General features: G+C 38.6%; 1 protein-coding gene across 12 annotated transcripts in view; it reads left to right on the top strand.

The window, feature by feature from the left end:
- DNM3 (dynamin 3) overlaps window positions 1–22066 on the top strand; it is a 575478-nt gene that overhangs the window by 57904 nt on the left and 495508 nt on the right. The window lies entirely within an intron of this gene.

Raw genomic sequence — 22066 nt, 5'->3', positions numbered from 1 at the left:
TCCTAAATGAACTAATATTTGAATGAGGTGATAAAGAATAATAATGGGTGGCAGGAAACACAGAAATGTGGATAATGGTAGTTACTCAGGGTTTGTTTATGTACTCATCCATAAAACATTAGTTGAGGGCCTATGCTATACCAGGAGTTATACTAGACTTTGGATACCCAAGAATTCATTAGACATGGTTCCTGCTTTTTACGGGTTGACAGTCTGGTTGGGAAGATGGAAAATAGACAAAACATATATAGTGGGTTCTATAGTAAAGGTTTCTACAGATAACATGGAAGTATCATAGTCCAGACTAGGCAGGTTAAGAAAAGTCTTTTCGTAGGGATTGACACCTGAGATGAGACTTGAAGGACAAGTGGGCAAGGGAGAAGGTACACCAGATAGAAGAAACTGCACGTGCAAAGGCAAGGATGCAAGAAGGAAGCTGGAATATCCACGCACTGCAAGGAGTTCAATGTACAGCAAAAGAGAGACTGCACAGTGGGGGAGGATTGGCAAGAAGTAATTTATGAGGGCTTGAGTTAAGACAGTAAGGGACATGGAGAAAATCAAGGACAACCCCCAGATTTTTACTTGGTTGGTAGTGCTATTCGCACTGTATGTTTTCATTGCAGAAATAAACAAGGAGGGACAGATTCAAAGAGGACAATAGCGTATTCAAATTAGGACATGATGCGTTTGGGGTGCTTGTGATATATCGATATAACAAGTAGAAATCTGGGGCTCAGAAGAGAGATTGGGGCTGCACATTCACGGGTGGCAGCCATTAGCAGGGAGTGGATGAAACCACCGAGGGGGAGAACATGCAGAGTGAAAAGATGGCTGGAAGAAACCCCAAGAAGGAACGGACAACCAAAGATACTGAGAAGGAGGCAAGGAGTTGGAGGAAAAGCACAGGAGAAGAGAGGAGAGGAGACAGAGGTCAGCAGTATCAAGTTTTTCTGAAAGAAGAAATCAGATAAATTTTCACCACTTTTAGGAATGAGGCCATTGGTGATCTTGGTGAGGGAGGCTTCCAGGGTGAAGTAGGAAACTGACCTGAATTTCAGCAGGGCAGCAGTCAGGGTGGTGTGATTTAAGAATTTTCCTTTAAGAAGCTTGTCTGTGGAGGAAGGAGTGAGGAATGATAGCAGATCTGGGACTGTATGAAACAGGATGGAGAGAAATGATGGTTTGCTTGTCTTTTTCCCCAAGGTTAAAAAGCTGGAACATTTTTATACTAATGCCGATAAAATATGCATATTATTGATACTTTGAAATAAATGAGGCCGGGCGTGGTGGCTCCGCCTGTAATCCCAGCACTTAGGGAGGCCGAGGCGGGCAGATCACGAGGTCAGGAGATCGAGACCATCCTGGCCAACACGGTAAAACCCCGTCTCTACAAAAAAAAATACAAAAAATTAGCCAGGCGTGGTGGCGGGCGCCTGTAGTCCCAGCTGCTTGTGAGGCTGAGGCAGGAGAATGGCGTGAACCCGGGAGGCGGAGCTTGCAGTGAGCCGAGAGCGCGCCACTGCACTCCAGCCTGGGCAACAGAGCGAGACTCTGTCTCAAAAAAAAAAAAAAAAAAAAAAAAAAGAAATATATGAAGTTCAGCACCTAGGAAAGATGACAGTCTTGTAGTCATACCCCACCTGCCGGAATTGAGAAATCCAAAAATTTATTGTTTTGTAATTGTGACAGAAGAAAAATCATCTATGATGTCTTATAAAGCATTTCACACTCTTGATTTTTCCATATAATCCCAAAAGAAGACAGCACGGAGAGACAAGAGGTGAATGAAATAGGCCCTGAGCAGCTGAGGTGGTGGAGCAAAGTTCCTCTAGATTACTCACCAGTGAACAATTCAGGCCCTTGCACAGAGCCCACTCAGCTCCACACAACTCTCACCAGCCAGCTTGTCTGCCATCTACACCCATTACAGAGGAGGAGCAAGGAGGAGCCGCGTGGGTGAGGGCAGGCACACTGATGCCCGGGAGAAGTGGCACCCAATATGCTGATAACGAAGGAGGGACAGACATGTCAGAAAATGCCTCCAAAAGGAATGATAATGCCAATAAAAGCTCACAACTTGTGCAGGGTTACCAGACCCCTCTGTAATAGCAACTGAAGGCATTACTATGTTTTAGCATAGTAACAATAATTGGTATTTCAAATGAATGCTCCATCAAGAAATGTTTAAATACTCGGTATACTATGTTTTAAGGACGTGAACAAGAAAATGCCAACTGCATTTTATAGTTTGATATTAAAATAAAACTTTGGCAATTAAAGTGCTAGCTGGGACCTTTCCTAAGGGGTCTCACTCTGTTACTATTTGTAAGTCATCCAAGACTTAGTGCTTCTTACATAAATTGATGAGAGATAGAGCTGTGATGTGTAGAAGGTACAGAAAACCTGGTTATAGATGAAAGGAATGCCCAGGAAGCTATATCAGTTCAAGTTTACATTTCCATAGCACATTTAAAAAAATAATCATTTTCAATCTGTATTGCCCTGTGAAATCATAAAAAGGTTAATAAATAGAATTTTTCAAGAATAAATAACCCCATTCTATTGTGAAACCTGGAAAACACATTAACTTTATTAGCTTTTAAGTAACAAATATTCCTCTTTTAATTCTATAGTTTGCCCTTTTAATACATTTAATTGAAATAGTAACCTATAGTAGAAATTATTAAAAATCAATTATGAAAGGTCCATTAAATTTCTTTAACCAGTTACAAGAAATAAGTATTTTAATTGTTCTCTGAGAACTGCCAATGAACAAAATCAGACTTTTGTAAAATGAAAGTAAAAATGCTCATGATTGAATTGTGGTAGCCTTGTTGATATTCAGGAAGGATAAGCCTTGAAACCTCCTGAGATCCAAAGTTTCTGATGTGAGAAATGTTTTTGTCTTTTATAATCAAGAGTCTGAAATCCGGACAATGGCTTAAAATCAAAGTAGTGACCTGGAATGTTGTTGACTCTACAGAAATGTGTTGAGGAGTGATAATCTTTGCTAAAAGGAGGGAGTATTCTTTTTAATTGATCAAAGGCTTAAATCGTTTTTTTGTTTGTTTGTTTGGTTTTTTTTTTACTAATATTTGGTTCAATCAGTGTTTCCTACTCTCTTTTATGTTGAAATTTACATGTGGGAGATTTGATAAGCCTGAGACAAAGTCACTATGTCAGAAGCAACATACTTTAGTGATTGACTTATCTGTTGGTGATGACAGGTTATGACATGTTGTTAGGTGTTTATCAAGGATTGGAAATTCCAATTTGCCACGTAAAATAATGGTTACTGGTTAAAAACTACTTGTATTCTTCTGTGCTATGAGTGAAAAACTTCTACAGCGTCTATGTTAAAAAATGCTTGTTAAAGGGTTGAACTCTCATGCCTGTAATCTCAGCACTTTGGGAGGCTCAGGCGGGAAGATCGCTTTAGTCCATGAGTTCAAGACCAGCCTGGGCAGCATAGTGGAACCTCGTCTCTACAAAAAATAAACAAAGTATCCAGGCATGGTGGTGGACTGCCAAATAGTCCCAGCTATTTGGGAGGATGAGGTGGGAGGACTGCTTGAGCCCAGAAGGTCAAGGCTGAGGTGAGCTGAGATCGTGCCACTATACTTGAGCCTGGGTGACAGGGCGAGACCCTGTCTCAAAAAAATATATATAAATAAATAAATAAAAATAAAGTGTTTAACTAGGGGTGAAAATGAGGTAGGAGCATAAGGAAAAATTCTAATTGAGAGAAATAAGATAAAAGTGTCATTCTTAAAAAATGTGGTATGTGTATGGTTTGCTGTCATAGACTAGACAGTGGCAAATACTGTAACTTTGTCATAGATCTTTCCTTTGTACTTGGATACCATTTTGAATTTTATTTTTCTGTATGTATTTTTTTCCATTTAAATTTATGCTCCAAGATGGAAGTTAACAGTAATACCACCTTACTTTCTTTTTCCACATTACAATTTTTAGAGACATTTCCCAAGGACTATCTTATTTATTAATATGTGATTCAAGTATACTGGGGAAGGTAAGTATACTATTGTTATTTTACAAATGAAAGTACAGGTAAAAGAGAGTTCAGTAACTTGTTTAAGGTCCTGTAGCTGGTGTCAAGACTAAACTCTTTCTTACTTGTACTTCATTGTCTTTTAATCATAGCACATTATTAATGTGGAAATTAATAAAGATATTTTTGTTGGAAGTTTAATTGAACTTTGAACTTGGAAATTTAACTTGTAGACATTTTACTCCTAAAAAAGAGGGCTTAAGTAACCTAAACTGAAAAGACATAAGGGCTGGAAATTTTACATAGACCTTGAACATTTCAAAATTTTGCTTAAAAACTTCTTAAAATGTTCTATTATAGCCAAGATAATCACAGAGCTAGAATTCATTCTCTACTAGACATGGGCACTACATTCATTGTAACCAACTAGTGTTTAGTAGAAGTATAATTGGGAAAGAAAGAAGACTTAAGTTACTTATATATGTAACAAGGCAGCTTATTAAGAATTTACTAGGCTGGGTGCAGTGGCTCACAGCTGTAATCCCAGCACTTTGGGAGGCTGTGGTGGGTGGATCTCTTGAGCCCAGGAGTTTAAGACCATCCTGGGCAACATGGTGAAACCCCGTATCCTCAAAAAATAAATAAAAAAAATAGCCGACATGGTGTCACGCACCTGTAGTCTCAGCTACTTGGGAGGCTGAGGTGGATCACCTGAGCCCAGGAGATAGAGGTTGCAGTGAGCTGAGATTGTGCCACTGCATTCCAGCCTGTGTGGCAGAGTAAGACCCTGTCTCAGAAGAAAAAATAAAAATTACCATAGCTTGATGGGAAAATGCAACTTTATTTTTCGTTCTACAGCATTAAGAGAAGCATACAATCCATCCTTGGGGATGGGAGACTGTCCACTGCATTTCTAAATAATGAATCCTCCTTACTCCCAAGGAAGGTAAATAGGCTCTTGGATGGTCCTAGAATTCATGGCCCAGGCTTTTAGGATCATCTTGCACCTAAAACCCTTGGGGGAACAACCAAACCCTATAGCTGTTGAAAGATATTAGGAAAGACATGAGGGTTTTCTTTAGAAGATTGGCCAATTTCTCTCAGGAAAGAAAGACATTTCCCAGAGACAGGAAGTCAAAGATGGCGTGTTTTTTTGTGGGTAGTTGAAGCTGGTGCTTTACTGAAGCAGTGTCTTGGAGGTCCTGAGGGTAGGTATGGCTACGTGGGTGTTAGGGAGGACTGAGCACTGAGACCATGACTTTGATATCCATGGTGAAGGTCCTTGTAGATAACTTGGTACAGAGGCTGAGGGAGGGTGGCATGGAGGGTAAGCAGTGGATGCTGCCAGTGGAAAGAAGTCACCTTCAAAAGGACCATGGGGTTTAGACAATGAATTTCTCCAGGGGGATTGCCCTGGACAAGTGTCTACAGGCCTTGCCTAATTTTCCTTCATTGAATCATCTTTGAGGTCCTTATACCACTCAGGGGGTGAGAGAAGAGCTCCTAGGCATATCTGATATTTAGATTTCTTACTGATGTGGCTGACTCTTAGCTTTGAAGTCTGAACTGATTTGAATTTGAAAAATGAAAAGATGTGACATTTTTTGTTTCTTGGGTCTTGTGGAGCAGTTCATAGCTTTATGTGCATACATTCATTCATATACACATGCATATGTTACTATATACTGCATACTTCTTTTTAATACCTCTGTGGTCTTTACATATCTACCCTGAAATGTCGTCACCCTCATCTGACAACCTAGAAAATGCTAACTCATCATTCAAAATTCATGTCAAATATCAGTCTTCCTTTTTGAGTATGCAGGGAGTAAGGAGTCTAAAAATAATTCTTGGCTTCTTAATTTGTGATATAGAGATATTGCCTGCCTTGCTTAAATCACAGCTGGTTATGAGAATTGAATGAAATGACTTACCTTAAAGAGACAGAAAGTAGCTAAGGGTGGGAGAGCCCTAGTAGCAAAAGCATGGTGTGGAGAAATGTGATATGCATGGGGAGAGGGCCTGAGGGAGACCTGTCTCAAGGTAGCTGAGGATTTTTCTTTTTTGGTACATGTGGTGGGGAGGAAAATCGCTAAAAAATATTTACTTCATGTGAGACTAGATTTAGGGGAGAATATTAAAACTCAGGAAGAGGACTTTTAACATAATGAGGTGGTTAAAAGGAGACAACTTCTCAATAGATGAGGGAGGTATTTTGAATAGATTTTTGGAAATGGTACACAAAATTAATTTTATTGAAGAGTGAAAGAGCTGGACAGACGGGAAAATCATGGAAACTAGTTGATTGTGAGGGCGAAAACCATGAGTAGGCTTAAAAGTATTGTCTCAAGACAAAAAAAAAAAAATGGGCTATTTTGGAAGTAAAGAGTTTTTAATTCCAGGAGGTGGCCCTCTACTGATGTAAGCAGACTGTGATTTAGTATGTGAAGGATGGATGTACCAGACTCATTTCCCAGAGGGAAGAGGCACTTACCAGATTGTTTAGCCTCTTCACATGCTTGTAATATTGTTGCTTTCAAAGGTTTGCTGAAGAAATGAGTGAAATAGCTTGTCAAGTATTAGTAAGATATTTCTAGCTGCAGTTCAATTGCATTGTTTTTTTTTTTTTTTTTTTTTTGAGACAGGGTCTCCTTCTGTCGCCCAGGCTGGAGTGCAGTGGTATGAACATGGCTCACTGTGGCCTTGACTTCCTGGGCTCAAGCGATTCTCTCATCTCAACCTCCCGTATAGTTGGGACCAAAGGCACGTGCCACCACACCTGGCTAAGTTTTAAATTTTTTGTATAGACGGAGTCTTACCATCTTGCCCAGGCTAGTCTTGAACTCCTGGACCCAAGGGATCCTCCTGTCTCAGCCTCTCAAACTCCTGAGATTATAAGTGTGAGCCACCACGCCCTACCAACAAAAATTTTTTTTTTTTTTTGCCTGACCCCCAGCAACAAAACTTTTGACTCCTTCCTTATAATAGTTTCTTTTCAAATAACTTGGACAAGAAATGTTTGCACAGAATCTCACTGATAATGTGCTTTAACTTGAAGAGTATGAAATAATCTTGAGTCTACTATTTTTGTTTTTTAATGAAAATGCATTAATCATTTACATTTTTTACAGATACCCAATTTATTTTGGAAGCTATATGTTATTTTCATAAAAAATTCTTAACTTACAGAATGTTCACTACTTAGGATTTCCTGGTTTGTTTTTTTTTTTGTATTTTAAATATGTCTCTAACAAATAATCATCACGAAGGAAAAGAGGTTACATTTATTGCAGTCCTGCTATGTGCTTTATGCATGTTATATAGTCCTTTCAAAAACTTTTCAAGTAAGTGATACTATTTTTATTTTATAGATGTGGATCATGAGATTTAGAGAGACGATGTAAAATATAGCCAAGATAATACAGTCTCAGTGAGAGGTGGAGCTGAGATTTGAACCCAAGTCTTTTTGGAAACAAAATTTGTCTGATTCTCACCACATTTCATTCCAGGGAAAAAATAATTCCATCCTGGCTCTGTTTTTATTTATAGCCAGAAGTGGACCACCTCTAACTGTCTCCACTGCTGCCATTCAGGTCTAGGCTTCCCTGATGTTTTGCCTCTATTACTGTAACATCTCCTAATTGTTTTCCCTGCTTCTCTCTTTGATCCCCGCAGTTGATTTTTAATGGCTAATGCAATCCTTTAAAAACGTAAGTCAGGCCGGGTGCAGTGGCTCACGCCTGTAATCCCAGCACTCTGGGAGGCTGAGGTGGGCAGATCACCTGAGGTTGGGAGTTCAAGCTCAGCCTGACCAACATGGAGAAACCCCGTCTCTACTAAAAATACAAAATTAGCCAGGCAAGGTGGTACATGCCTGTAATCTCAGCTACTGGGGAGGCTGAGGCAGGAGAATCGCTTGAACCCGTGAGGCGGAGGTTGCGGTGAGCCAAGATTGCGCCATTGCACTCCAGCCTGGGCAGCAAGAGTGAGACTCCATCACAGAAAAAAAAAAAAAAAGTAAGTCAGGTCATGTTACTCCTCTGCTCAAAATTCTTCCATCACTCCCCATTTCACATGGAGAAAATACAGAGTTCCTACAATGGCTGAGGTGATCTGGCGCCTCTTTCTTTCTCTCTGATCTAATATCTGACTTCTTCCCCTTGCTCATTCCTCTGTAGCATGCCAGGCACATGTCTGCATGGCTAATTCACTTACCCCTTCAAGTCATTACTAAACTCTCACTTTCACAATGAGGCTTACTTTGATCCACTATTTAAAACTGCAACCCCAGTGGGACTTAAGATGCAATAATTTGGGATTTTCAGGATTTTGATTATATGCTTTAAATATATAAAATTCTCTGCTATGTTCAATGATAACTACTTTTTCATGTTGACATACAGAATTGGAATATATCTAAAACACCAAAAATGTATATTTATAAGTAGAATAGTAAAGACACACATAGTGTTTTCTAATCATTAACTGTATCTCATTGTAAGAAATACATTTTATTGTGACCTCGTGTATCTATATAAAATGGAAATAAAAGTTTTATTAAATACTTAGCATTTCTGTGTGTTATATAGTTTCTGTTGAATTCCATTCCTTTCTTTTCCATTATGAAAATATGTTGGTCAAGTTCTACAAAATTTATTTCACAACTCATTTATTGGTTAAAACCTATAGTTTAAAAATATTGGGCTATTCTTCAAATCCCATTAATTCAGGAGATAAGATATGAATTTTTTGCATTAACTTCTTGAAAACATACACTGCAGAGGGTGATGACTGAAAAGTCACATACTTTTGAGTTATTGGCATGTAGCTATTAGTGCATTTTGCATATTCATGCTTAGATTAACAAAAGTAATATAGATTAGGTTGCATAAATATGTAATTAAATAATTAGAAGTGCTTATATTTTGTTAATATTATTTGCTAATGGTAGAACTCTTACATTAGAAGTGGTTTTTTCCATCCAGTGGATCAGGAGATTTCTATCTTTTTTCCCCCCTAATTTCCAAATTTCAGTATTTTAATTTTTGATTGATTGGTGTTTATCTTCCTATCTTTATTGATATTAGATACTGACAGTGAAGAAAAATATTCAATAATAAAAATTTGTGCTTCATTTTAAAGTATTACAATAATAATTAACATATAACCCTACATAGCTTATTGTACATTTGTTTATTAGTATCTTAATTTCTTAGCACTGAAAACATTAATAGATACCGCTATAATATTCTTTAATATGGTGTATTCTCTAAATTTGAAATTTCCTAATGTAATCTTTCTTAAAAGTAGGAGATATATATTCCAAGCTTATCTTTTACCATTGTCCTCTTACATGCAATGCTATAGCCATATGAAATTTGGCCTGTCCCTCCCTCCTTCCCTACTTCCCTTCCTTCCATCTTTCCTTCCTCCTGCCTTTCTGCTTCCTTCCTTTTCTTCCTCCTTCCCTTTTTTCCTTCCCTTTAACTAATATTTTTGAACACCTCCTATGTGCCATGTGTAGTAGTGGGAAGAAAATAAATGACATAGTCTTTGCTGTCACTGAACTTAAACTGGATACTAACAGTCCCAGTTATGAAAGTGAAAACAGAAAGCTTTAAGATTATTTAGAAAGTCAGAGGTGGTGGCTGGGCATTGTGGCTCACGCCTGTAATGTCAGCACTTTGAGAGGTCAAGTTGGGTGGATCACTTGAGGTCAGGAGTTCAAGACCAGCCTGGCCAACATAGCGTCTCTACTAAAAATACAAAAATTAGCCAGGTGTGGTGCTGCATGCCTGTAATCCCAGCTACTTGGTAGGCTGAGATGGGAGAATTGCTTGAGTCTGGGAGGCAGAGGTTGCAGTGAGCCACGCCGAGATTGTGCCACTGCACTCCAGCCTGGGCAACAGAGTGAGACTCTGTCTTTAAAAAAAAAAAAAAAAAGTCAGAGGTGGAATCAGATTCTGTGAAGAATTAGAAGAGGCATCAGAAGACACTCTTTAGTCTTCATATTTTAAAGACGTAGAAACTGAGTCTCTTATAGATTAAATGATGTGGTGAGGTTACAGCTGAAACTCAGGCTGCTTTCTTGACTAGTGCTCTTTCCATACCACCTCTTCTCTCTTGACTATCACATTGCCTGCCCAGATCCCATGTTGTCATATATTTTTGTATGCGGTTTGTGCTGTCAAAGACCTGTTTTCAAAATGCATACACTCAACCATAGACTTTTACCATTATTGGTTTTGTTACTTGAAATTATAATTGGAACAATTAGAGATGCGTCAGTGGAAAGGCAATGAAAGAGGGCCATTAAGTGCTAATAAATGCCTCTCCTCATGGGAACGGAGATCTTTTCTTTTCTATGTATTTGAGCTCTTTTCACTGGTGCTTTTAAGTGGCTAGAAATAACACTTGCCACACGCTTGTGGAATACTCTGGATGCCAGGGGGTTCATTTTATTCTGTATTTGAATTGAGCACACTGCAGTTGGAATGTGTGTTGATTCTTTTGTTGATTTAAGCATTCATTCCATGTTTTGCATTAACCTTTTCTCATGGAAGACAGAATAGTGAGAGCTCTTAGAGAATGAAGTCTTTAGGTAGCTGATGACTTTCCAAGAAACAGATGAAAAGGTTAAAGTTATAAGTGTTTATGTTGATATATTTTCCTTTTCATAACACCCTAAAATCTAGATACAGTAGTCTTCCCTTATCTGAAGTTTTACACTCTGCCGTTTCAGTTACCCATGGTCAATTGTGGTCTGAAAAGGCTCAATAGAAAATTCCAGAAATACATAATTTATGTTTTAAATTGCATGTCATTCTGAGTAGTTAGTTAAATCTCTCACCTTTCTGCTTTGTCCCACATGGGATGTAAATTATCTCTTTGTCTAGCATGTCCACATGGTATACACTATCTGCCTGTTAGTATTATAGAGTCAGGTACTATCTGTGGTTTCAGGCATCCACTGGGGTTCTTGGGACATATCCCGTGCAGGTAAGGGGGAGCTACTGAACAGTGTGACAAATTGGATGTAGCCCTCCCTAAAGCTACATGCTTACCTGTGGCTAGCAAGAGATAATCACTACTTGTTGATATGGTGTTATATTAGCTTCAGAAACGAATTTAGGTAAATAATAAATGAATTCCAGAATAACTTACCAATACTAAAAATGATGACAATGATAGTAATGATGATGATAAGGATAATAGCAGCTAATATATTTGAGTACTCACTATGAGCCTGTAAGGCTGTGCCTTATAGAAATGAGCAAGGTGGTCCTGTCCTAAGAGAGAGGCTACATAGGAGAGGATTTGACTGGGGCTCCTGGTACTTTTGGAATAAACAGGAGGGGCATCTAAATATGCTGGCACATCAGGAAATGCTTCCCACAGGAGGCTGCATCAACATGTCTTTAAGAGTGAGTTTATTCCTCAATAAAGAAAGAGGCATTAGACAAAGGCTTCTGTGGTTAAGGAGTCAACACAGAAGTGTGAAATTAGTGTGGAATCACTTGGGAGCCAGCTGTTCTGGGAATAAAAAGTTTGCATGGGGGAATCATGGATGTGGCTTCTAGAGAGTGAGAGAGAAGCTGGATCCAAGAATCCACTTAAATCCTTCCTGGTTAATTGGAAAATCAGATTCCATTCTTTTTAAATAAACAGGATGTGACCATGGTAGTGCTCCATTCTGTTTTAGTGGAGAAACCAACCTACACTTTTTTGGCTTCCAATTAAATACCTCATTTTACTCCAACATCATTTTTTTTTTTTGGATACAGAGTTTCACTCTTGTCACCCAGGCTGGAGTGCAGTGGCACAATCTCAGCTCACTGCAACCTCCACCTCCTGGGTTCAAGCGATTCTCCTGCCTCAACCTCCTGAATAGCTGGGATTACAAGCACGTGACACCACGCCCAGCTAATTTTTGTATTTTTAGTATAGGCGGGGTTTCGCCATTTTGGCCAAGCTGGTCTCGAACTCCTGACCTCAGGTGATCCGCCCTCCTCAGCCTCCCAGAGTGCTGGGATTACAGGTGTGAGCCACCGCGCCTGGCCTCTAACATCTTAAAATAATGAAAACAAAAGAGTACACTATTGGCTGGGGAAGCTCACTTCTACCCTATCCATGCTCTTCTTTTCCAGCCTCCTGCCAAGGAGCTGGTAATGTATATTCAGGACCAAGGACAGTAATTGGGCCCCATTTCTTCATCTGAAGCCTTAGCAGGGGAGGGGTTGACGTGAGCTGCCTAGACCAGAACTGCCCTGGTCAGCAGGTAAGTGTTCTCTTGCTGTTGCTTCTTCTCACTGGCTGGTTTGTCTTCCACAGGTGGACCTTTTCTAGTCACTGTTGTGTCAAAGAAAAGTCTGAGATTCATGTATGGGCTTCATGGGAAGGGGCAAGGGAGGCCTTCGAGCCTCTTTGGTACCAGGCCTTAGGGCTACCTCTTACCTAGGCCAAATGAGGATTTCATGTGGTCCAGCCCATGTTTCCAGGGTTGGAAAGGGAATACATTGAAGTTTGCAGCAAAACCTAGCTCAATTTGTCCTTTCCACATGCATTTCTTTTAGAAACTCTGCAGGAAGGGGTGGCTAACAGAACTGAATGTTTAGCATCCTGAGTTTTATTTTTTGTTGATGTATAATACATATTCTCAGTTGGGGTGATATTGCCCCCAACAGGGCAAAAACTGGTTCTTGGGGGACAAAAAGAGTCTTACTCTTTTTATGTTTAAAGCACAGGTGTATGTAGAGCACATATACTGGTATATAGTATATCTATGATATTAAACTTAATAGGGGAACACTTAATGGGGAAAAATATCAAATAAGTTTCATTAGGGGAACCATAATGAAAAGAAGGGTGAGAAACACTGGCTTAAAGCATTGTCTGTCTGTCTGTCTGTCTCTCTCTTTTTCTTTGTCTCCTTCCTAGGTAGTACAAGGCTGGTTCCAGTGACCTATAATGTCATCACTATCCTACTCTTTGTTCTTTTCTGATCTTCCATCTGCAAAATTGCCTTGTGGTATTAAGGTGGTTGTTGCAGCTCTACTATCATGTATAGCTGACAGGGAGACAAAAGAAGAGGAAGGGTAAAAGGTACACATTAACGAAATCAGATCCTTTTAAAGGAACTCTTCTGATGTCACTCAAAACCTCTAGTTACATCTTACTGGGTAGAAGTTAGTCATGTGGACACCGCATTTTCAAGGGAGGCTGGGAAATGCAGATTGATTTGTCTATTAAAGTTGGGCACATTGCCATTCCCAGCAAAATTGGGATTCTGTTAATAAGAAAGGGAAAATAGATATTAGGTAGGCAACCAGTGATCTTTTTACTAGTGCTTTTTGCCATTCGTTTTCCTGGCAGCCAACTTGGGTAAGATATAATCTGTGATTTGGAAAAAGTGAAAGCTAAGTGCCTTTATTTTATGCCAGGACTCATTCATCTGGTGCTTTAAATTTTTGAACAGACTGACTTAGTGAATAAGCAAACAAAATGATTAAATATTAAGGCATTAAGTTCTTGAGCATGTTTCCTGGTGGGGAGAACTGCCTTCCTTGTTCAGTTTATACATCCCTGACTCAGAAATTTTGCATTCTAAATGTTTCAGTGGGAACCATTAATTATTGATTATTTAGATTTAATGAAAATATGTTGTTTAGAAATTTTGAATTTTGTGAATAAAAGCAAAATATTGGGATTCTTAAAGATGTCAATAAAAAATAAGTAAAAGCATTGTATTTCCTGCAATTGAATTTGTAGACATGTTTTTCAAATAAAATTATGATGGTATTGAGTACTTCATATTATAGAGTAGCTGACAGCATCAAAATATGATTCTTTACAAATCTGTAAGTACTAATATTCTTAATATATGCCAATAATTTAGAGAAAAAAAGTAAACTGCAGTAGAAAATTTCCAATTAAATCTGTGGATTTTGGTAAAATTACTTCCTCTAGCGATTAAAATTGCATTGTAATGGTTGGCAAAGTTCCTGGACTTGGGCATGAAAGTACAGAGCCATTTTAATAGCACCATTGTGTTCAGAGTGTGGAATTGGATTCTTGACCTCAGTGCTTCTTGGAGCAGGGGGTGGGCAGTATTTATGTGATTTGTCTGTCTTTCTCTTCCTATCTCCTTTCTTTTGCCTGTTTCCCTTTCCTTGTTTCTTTTTTTGTTGGATCAGTATATTGAAATATTGTGAGATAGTACTTCTATAGGAATTATTTTGGTGCACAGATTTTTTCTTAGACAGGGTTTCACTATGTCACCCAGGCTGAAGTGCAGTGGCATGAACATGGCTCACTGCAGCCTCGACCTCCTGGGTTCAAGCAATCCTCCTGCCTCAGGCTCCCGAGTAGCTGGGACTACAGGCTCAAGCCACCACGCCCAGCTAATTTTTACATTTTTTGTAGAGAAGGGAGTCTTGTCATGTTGCTCAGGCTGGTCTGGAACTCCTGGGCTCAAGTGATCCTCCTGCCTTGGCCTCCCAAAGTATTAAAATTACAGATGTAAGCCACTGTGCATGGCCAGAAAATTATATTAAATACTTTGAAAATTAAGTTTTAAAAGAGATTTCTCTGTTTTTTTGTTTTTGTTTTTGTTTTGTTTTTTTTGAGATGGAGTTTTGCTCTTGTCGCCCAGGCTGGAGTGCAATGATGCTATCTCGGCTCACCGCAATCTCCGCCTCCTGGGTTCAAGCGATTCTCCTGTCTCAGCCTCCTGAGTAGCTGGGATTACAGGCATGCACCACCACGCCTGGCTAATTTTGTATTTTTGTAGGGATGGGGTTTCTCTATGTTGATCAGACTTGTCTTGAACTCCCAACCTCAGGTGATCTGCCGGCCGCGGCCTCCCAAAGTGCTGAGATTACAGGCGTGAGCCACCACGCCCGGCCGAGATTTCTCTGATTTTAAGGAAAAAATTTTAAAAATATATTGGTTCTAGATTTTTTTTAAATTTTATTTTCTTCAATTCCATTCCATGTCATTAGACAGAGTCAATAATATTGGCCCACCTAGTATTCCGTATTTTGTAATTTGGTGAATATGTTTGGGTCTTAAATGTTCATAATATCAATTTAAATGACCCTAGCAAATTATTGGTGAGTTGAGAGTCATCTTGCCTATTCTTTTGGTCCATATAATGCCTTGTAGCTGTCTGCCAGTTGTGAATTAGATGTAGGATTATTTTCTCTCTATGTTATGACTATATGGAGCAATGACGAATCTTCTTGAAAGGGTATGTAGAAAGTGTAAAAAATATTTAGTGCCTAGGCACTGAAGGAGGCTCTGAGGGAGCACACAGGGGTGAGGGAGCAGACAAGTGTGTGTTGAGAGCTTAGGTAGAGACATGTGGGGGTGGGGGGACCTCGAGAAGACTCCCAGAGAAGATGACATACAGCTGAGTGTTGAAGATTTAGGGGGATAGGGATGTGCCTAGACACCAAGTCTGAGAGCACAGACGCACACAGAGACTTACCCTAGAGGACAAGGCTTTATTTCTGCTTTGTTTACTGTTATATCTCCAGTGTCTAAGGCTTCATTTAGCTTGTAGTAGACACATAATGCACATTTGTTGAAATAATAGGTTAAATTAATTGTAAGAAGTTCTATGCCTCTGATGTAGGGTTTCACTTGGAGAGTGTTCAGAAATAAAACCTTTTGTAAGTGATACTAAGATTTGGATTTCATGCTAAAGATCATGGGGAGTCATTCAGTGATTTAAAGTCTGGTAATGATGTGATAGAACTTACGTCACTGTTAAAGTTGGATAGGAGGGTGCTCAAATTAGATGCAGGGAAATTAGTTGTGAGATTAGTGTAGCAGTTTATATGATAGTTGGTGGCAGCTGGAGTGGTGATCCAAATAGACAAAAGAGGGTGAATTTAAGAGATATTAAGATAGAATCAACAGGATATGGTGACCAACTTGGAGCATGAGGATAGAGGTAGATGGAGGATGGATGATTCCCAGGTGCTTGGCCTGGCTGACGTTTATGGATGCTGATGATGTGGATTATGATTGGGAATGAAGGAGGAGAAACATTTGGATAGATTGTAATGAATTGTAGAGATGTTTGGTTCCAGACACCTAGTGGAGATGTTTAAGAGGTTAATATTGATTGTAATGAGTTGTAGAGATGTTTAAGAGGTTAATGTGATTGTAATGAGTTGTACAGATGTTTGGTTCCAGACACCTAGTGGAGATGTTAAGAGTTGTAGAGATGTTTAAGAGGTTAATGTGATTTTGAGTTCTAGTGTTTGGCTACCTCTCTGGTAGCCCCTTTCTATTCTCTCAGTTCCACTTCTTTCAGGTACCCATTAAATGTTGGTATTTCTGAAAGTCCATATTAATCACTTGTTTCCACTCCATTCCTACTCATCTGTTCCTTTGGCTTCAACTTCCTGCTCTGTTGCTGACTGTCAGATTATTGTCTCCAGACAAGACTTTTGTCCTGAGTGCCAACTGTTCAGTCTAACTGTCTACATGTTGTTTCAATCTGGGTATTCCCCAGGCACGTAAAGATCAATGTGTACAAATAAGGACCACTCATTTTCTTCCCCCATTTCTTTTACAATATAGAGAAAAATGGTCAAGAGCACAAATGCTAGAGTTAGACTCCCTAGATTTGAGTCCCATATGTCACTTACTAGCTTTTTGACCCTGTGCAAATTATCTGACTTTTTTGTGCCTCTGTTTTCTCATCTGTGAAGTAAGAATAACAATAGTACCTTCCTCATAGGATGTTATGAGATCAAATAAGTTAATGCATATAAAGCAATCAGATTGGTGCTGGCACATGGTAAGAACTATATTAACCAGATCTTCCTTTATTTCCTGTCCTGGTTAGTAGTGATACCATTCAACCAGCTACCAAAACCAGAAATGTGACATTTATCCTAACTCTTCCATATCACTATACCAGAAGGAGATGCATCAGAAGGAGGGGCATCAGAAGGAGATTCCACATCAAAGCAATCATTAAATCCTGCTATTTGTCTTCTTTCCATCTCTACCATTACTGCCTTGGACTTGACCTTTATTATCTTCTTTCTGAATGACATAGACTGGCTAGTGACTGGTGACTCATCACTCTGTCTTTGATCTTTCTCTTCTTCAATGTTCTCTATATAATCCCCAGTGATTATTTTGAAATGCAAATCTGATCACTTAAAACTCTATAGTGCCTTCCTGTTCTCACAGAAAATAGACAAACACAAACTACCAGTAAAGACCTCTGAGGTCTGTTCTGGCTTCCTTCTGTAGACTCTTCTCTATCTCATTCTGATCTCTCTTTAATGTTTATAGTTCTGTGATGTTTTGTGCTACTCTGGTCTTCCATGTCTTCGTATACCTGATTTTCTGTGGAATGCCTCCCTCATATTTCTTCTCAGATATTGTTTCTGGCAGCTCCTCCAAGCAGGATAGATATTCTTTGCTGTATGCTGATACTGTACCTTATGTGGAGCTTAAGCATAGTACCTGTTATGCTTATTATAGTTATTTATTTGCATGTTGTCCTCCAAGGCTGAGCTTGTTTATTTTTGAATAAATTGGTTCCATGAATCAACTTCTAGGAAACTATGAGTTATGCCTCCCATCTTCAGTTAAGGGCAGATGTTAAACATTTATTTACTGTACAGATTATCTGGTTAACAATCATTTACATATATATTGAAGAAACCATCTCTGTAGTTACTTTATTTGCTGCCGGGGGGAATTTTTTTTAGTTTTGTTGGTACAGCTAGTGTGTTCTTTTTCAGGCTTCCAAAGATCATTCTTTTCCTAGTGGAGCAATAACTATATTTCCTGGTAACTCAGTTACTGGAAGAGCCAATAAGAAATGTCATCAAGGTGATTCTTAAACTATAGTGTGGGAATTGTACTCTATTTTTTTGTCTAGGAGTCAGGAAGCCATGAAAGAGCATTGACTTACTGCCTGAAGACCAGCTGTTAACACTGAAGATTACCACTTTATTGAGATGGGTTGAGAGAGAAGAAAGGTGTTTGATTTGTAGCTGTCATGTGGCATCCAGAGGGAAGCACTCTCTCTGACTAAAAATCTGTGCAGTTCAACCACAAATAAGGCATTTGGGCAATATAACAGAATCAATTTAATAACACTGAGTCTTCAGGTTACTCTTTGAAGGTACATTTTGCAGGAAAAATGGCATACATATTTTCTTTTTATATAGATTTATTAGAAAATAAATTTAAAAATATGTAGTCTAAATCCAAAGTAATACTAAAGGAATAGTCATTATTTTTCCAGCATTAATTTAAAAAATGTTTTCCCATAAAACATGCTTACAGGTTTTCCCATAAAATATGCTTACGGGAGAAAACCTATTGCACAGAAAATGATACAATTCAATTGGATGGTGGTGCTCAGTGGCTAATGAACTATTCAATATTGTTCGTGTCAGTGCTTTGGCTCCCTGTTGCTGAAGGCAGGCATAAGTGCTTTCCAAACCCTTGCATGTGATCAACGCCAAGAGGATAGTTCAGATGGGGTCTGTGGCTCCTATCTCTAATCCTATCTGTGGCTCCTATCTGTGGCTCCTATCTAATCCTATCTGTGGCTCCTATCTCTAAATTCCATTAGCAAAATGTTAAAATATCGTATGTAGGCGCTTAGTTTTTTAAGGTAAGCGAATACTACATATCAGGGAAAACACACTGTGGCTGTGTTATATCAAAAATAATAGTAACATTTTTCCGTGGTGCTTGAGTTTTAAAATGGTTGGTGTTTGTTGCATTTCATTTGATCCATACAACTTGGGCCATAGTTAGCATTATCTCAGTTTAGAAGTAGAAGAAATGGGTTTGGAGAGAATTTTGCCCATTCAGTGGTAGAGCTAATATTCAAAGGAAGGTTCTGTGTTTCTCATTCGAGGACTCATCTCCTGAGCTCACACATTGTGCTGGGCATATGGTTTTCATTTTGCTGGGCCATCAGAAGGAGACATATCTTTAGGATGGCCAGATTAGGTGCTCACTCTTCAGAAGAGAGAAACTTTCTTTAGCACTTTGTTGTACTTCAGAGATGCCTGTGAAGCAGGATAGACTTCTAAATAGTAAAATTTGATTATCAAAATTTTTGGCTTTTGGTGAGAATATATCTGTCAGTGGTAGGACTGGTGAGAGCCATGAAGGGAACTAGTAACTGTGAGTTAATAAGAAGGGGGTTGGATACTGGAATCTATTTATTACTCTTAATGCAAAGTTCTGTTTGCTTAATAAAAAAATGTAGAGAAAAATATTAGATGTATCTGTGGATTTTTAGTCAACACATAATTATTTGCTATTTATGATGTTTGATACATTCTATTTTGCTTTAACAACGTTCACAGGGATTGTTACTAAATCTACATATAAATATATGGTCACAAGTATGAATTGAAACAGGTCTCAGCATGAAGATATAAAGTGACTAAACCTTTTTTTCTTCTTTCTTCTCTCTGTCCTTTCTTCTCTGCCTTTTTTCTTGAAGAAAATATTTTATTGACCTGTTAAATGGCATTATTCAGGCCATTCATCATTTTTCCTTGGCATTTTATACATTCTAAAATTTCACTCATGGTCCTCACGGCTCAAACAGATGCCCTCCAGCTCTTTTTATTTTTATATCCTGACTTAAATTTTTTTTTATTATTATACTTTAAAGTTCTGGGATACATATGCAGAACGTGCAGGTTTGTTACATTGATATACACATGCCATGGTGGTTTGCTGCACCCACAACCCATCATCTACATTAGGTATTTCTCCTAATGCTCTCCCTCCCCTGGCCCCCCACCCTCTGACAGGCCCTGGTGTGTGATGTTCCCCTCCCCGTGTTCATGTGTTCTCATTGTTCAACTCCCACTTATGAGTGAGAGCATGCAGTGTTTGGTTTTCTGTTCTTGTGTTAGTTTCCTGAGAATGATGGTTTCCAGCTTTATCCATGTCCCTGCAAAGGACATAAACTCATCCTTTTTTATGGCTGAATAGTATTCCACGGTGCCCTCCAGCTCTTTACTCTGGAGTTTTGCTTTTTTCCCTCCCTCCATTCATTTTAATTCTCAAATTAACTTCTTCCTTTTTGGTTAAAAATAAAACAAGCAAAACAAAGTAGATGCTTTGTTTGTTTTGATTAAATTTTAAATGATTGTTGAAGCCATCTAAACTAGCAGTTATTGTAATATAGCGCATGAAGAATATTAAAAGTGTATTTAGTTATATGTATTTAAATATATTCAAAACATCATTATAAAGAGAGTATTGTTCTTTCTCTTTTCTGAACTCCAATGCAGTTTATCTTCCCTTCTTTAATGGCTTTCGTGACTATGTTTTGTTCCCATTAGGTTCCAAACTCCTGGTGTCTACCCAGCATGCGTCCATGCCCACAGCATCTCCCTAGCACTTCTTAATTTCTCAGTGAATTTTTTTGATGAATAAATAATGGTATTTCAGTCGCATTTTCAAAAGCACATACAAATTTGTAATTTCACTATTTTCTATTGTAGTCATATACGTTGACATTCTAAATGAACTTTGGTCCTTGAGGTCAATGAGAAAAGTCATTAACTTAAGGTTGTTCAGTACTATTTCCTCTGTCAGAACATACAGTAGCACTTGCCAAATAAATTAGTTGTAGTAGGAGAAATTTGGCTTGATTTTATCTTTTTGACTCTCCATTCCAAACTATCAGTGCAGCTAAACGCTTGGGTTTTGGAGCATTCTCACTGTCCTTTGCCTATTTTATAAGCTGCTGTTCATTGAAATCCCATCTGTGTTGAAGTTCTGTTCTGCCAAATTTCCTACAAAACTCATAGCATGCCACATGCCATTATTGCCCACTGAATTGTTGAGTAACATATCCTGACTTGAGGCCAGTGGTTTTCAAACCTTGGTGAGCATCAGAAACATCTGGGAGCTTGTTAAGAGTACAAATGCTGCATGCCTTCCCCTGAATATGATGAATCTGTAGCTTCAGGATGAGTCCTGGATGTCTGTGGTTATAACACTTTCTGGTGGGCCTGGAACCACATTTTGAGAAAAACTGCCACTGAGTGAAAAGTTTATTTTGAATGGAATTCTGTGATGATTCCTCTAAAAGTTGTGAGACCTTCTAAATGCATTTAAAAACTGTGCTATAGGTATGTTTTTCAATTCTTTGACATTGCAGAATCAGCAATAATTTATGTGGCATTGCAGATGTAATATTATGTAGTACTATCTTTGCTGCAGTTTTATTAGCTTAGTGTTTATTAATATGCCACTTAAAATATGATCTTTATCAAAACGTCCATTTATCAGGAATAAGAACAAATGGAATGAGAACAAACAAAACTCAAGTTGCAATGTTTGTTTTCTGCTGTTAATTTCTATAGACAAAATATTTATTTCTACTTGATCCCACGTTTTATGTGTCCTTTATTCTAGACAAGAATCTCACTCTGTTGCGCAGGTTGGAGTGCAGTGGTGCGACATTGGCTCACTGCAACTCTGCCTCCCAGGCTCAAGAGATCCTCCCACCTCAGCCTTTTGAGTAGCTGGGACTAAAGGCCCAAGCCACCACGTCTGGCTGGCTAATTTTTGTAATTTTTTTTTTTTTTTTTTTGTAGAGCTGGGTTTTTGCTGTGTTGTGCAGGCTGGTCTTGAACTCCTGGGCTCAAGCAATTCACCAGCCTCGGCCTCCCATAGTGCTGGGATTACAAGTGTGGACCACTGTGCCCAGCCTTGTTTCCTTTTATTGGAGAAAAATGTCAGTATATTTAGAGGATACAATCTAATGTGCCTTTAGTAATGGTATTTGATGGTGCCAATATTGATCTTGAGGCCAAAGAGCATACTGGGTTTTTTAATTATCAAAAAGAGTTTAAGAATTAATTTCAGTATCAAATATTTTCTTTAATGCTGATTCTCTGAAAATCAAAATTCGTTGATAATACACAGAAACTAAGGGCAAACTTTTATCAGTTTCAGCTAGATGAATGAATGACATATTCCAGTGAAGTCATTATGATAATGTACGTGGATTTCTATGCACATTTCTAT

Source organism: Pongo pygmaeus, chromosome 1, assembly GCF_028885625.2.
Source record: "Pongo pygmaeus isolate AG05252 chromosome 1, NHGRI_mPonPyg2-v2.0_pri, whole genome shotgun sequence".
Classification (NCBI taxonomy): domain Eukaryota; kingdom Metazoa; phylum Chordata; class Mammalia; order Primates; family Hominidae; genus Pongo; species Pongo pygmaeus.
This window is presented reverse-complemented; position numbering and strand designations above follow the sequence as displayed.